Source organism: Pelodiscus sinensis, chromosome 1 (genome assembly GCF_052426305.1).
Source record: "Pelodiscus sinensis isolate ZL-2025 chromosome 1, ASM5242630v1, whole genome shotgun sequence".
NCBI lineage: Eukaryota > Metazoa > Chordata > Testudines > Trionychidae > Pelodiscus > Pelodiscus sinensis.
The window spans coordinates 64815298-64816818 of NC_143052.1; positions in this window are offsets into that span (position 1 = coordinate 64815298).

The window sequence follows — 1521 nt, forward strand, 5'->3', positions numbered from 1 at the left end:
ATTTCAGTGATCTGAAGGCATGCACAGTTCCCAGATGCCTTTCCACGAGTGATTTATAAAGCAGCAAATAAAATAAAAATAACATATTTAATCAGGAGGGCGCTGTCATGAGTTCCACATACAACATGTTCGCTCGCTTGCGCGCTCTCTCTGGCTGGCTGTCTCCTCTTCCTGGGTATAATTATAGCACTCCTTCCTATGTTCCCTTAGCAACAAACGAAAAGGGGCCTGGCAGCCTTTCGATCTTGGTCATGGGTATGTTGTGCTGCCCCAAGAGCCCTGAATTCCATTCAGAGCTTCATCCATCTACATGTTAGGACTAGCCCAAAGAACAAGGAGGACTTGACGTTCTACAGAGGAAGAGCGAACGCTAAAAGCGAGACAAAATCCCAGTGTTCCTGGTGACGCTGTTCTGAAATGCCAGCTGGAGCTCATGAGGCTCTTGCTTGATTTTCAAACAGTCTCAATAACACGGAAGATTATTCCTAACATTGAAACGGTGTCAAAATATTTAAGGAAAAAAACCCCCAAAGCAAGTTCCTACTGTTGCACATTTGTTTTTAAGACAAACCCCCCACACTGCCCATTTCACTGACCTCTGACTCCAAAGCAAATCACACCGAGGGAAGGCAGACAGTGTCTTGCTGCTTGCTCTCCCTAAGGGTATGTCTACACTACCCCGCTAGTTCGAATTAGCGGGGTAATGTAGGCATACCGCACTTGCAAATGAAGCCCGGGATTTGAATTTCCCGGGCTTCATTTGCATAAGCCGGGCGCTGCCATTTTTAAATGCCGGCAGTTCGAACCCCGTGCCGCGCGGCTACACGTGGCATGGAGTAGCTAGTTCGGATTAGGCTTCCTAATCCGAACTAGCTGTACTCCTCATTCCACGAGGAATAACGGGGCTGCCGACAAAGAGCTTTGATGTCGACAGGGGGAACGTCCAGACTAGCGGTGAGCCGACAAACAGCTGATCAGCTGTTTGTCGGCTCAGCGCGGCAGCCATGTAAATGTAAATGAAGCCGCGATCATTTAAATCGCAGCTTCATTTGCCTTTGCTGATCTGTCTAATCTACATGCCTCTGCCGACAGAGGCATGTAGTCTAGACACAGCCTCTAGCTCATCTGAAGAAGCAGGTTTTGCCCAGCAAAACTCATGATACTATATATTTTTGTTAGTCTTTAAGGTACCGCAGGGCAGCTTGTTGTTTTTAAAGTTACAGGCTATAACATGGCTACCCCTCTGAGACTTTCAAATAAGTGTATGTTTCACAGAATTTTGTGTGTGAATAAAGGAATTCTTCTTAAACTCCAGCAGTTAGCCACCGATTATAAATGATAACAACACTTAACCCCATTTCCAGAAAACACACTCACAAAGATCACACCATGTGATGCCTTGACAAAACAACATACCAATCACCATTGTTAATGTTGTGATACCCAGGAAAATCCCTTTGTGACAAATGAACAAGGAAGACAAATTCTCTGGATTAGCTAATCAATGGGGATGGATGGGGG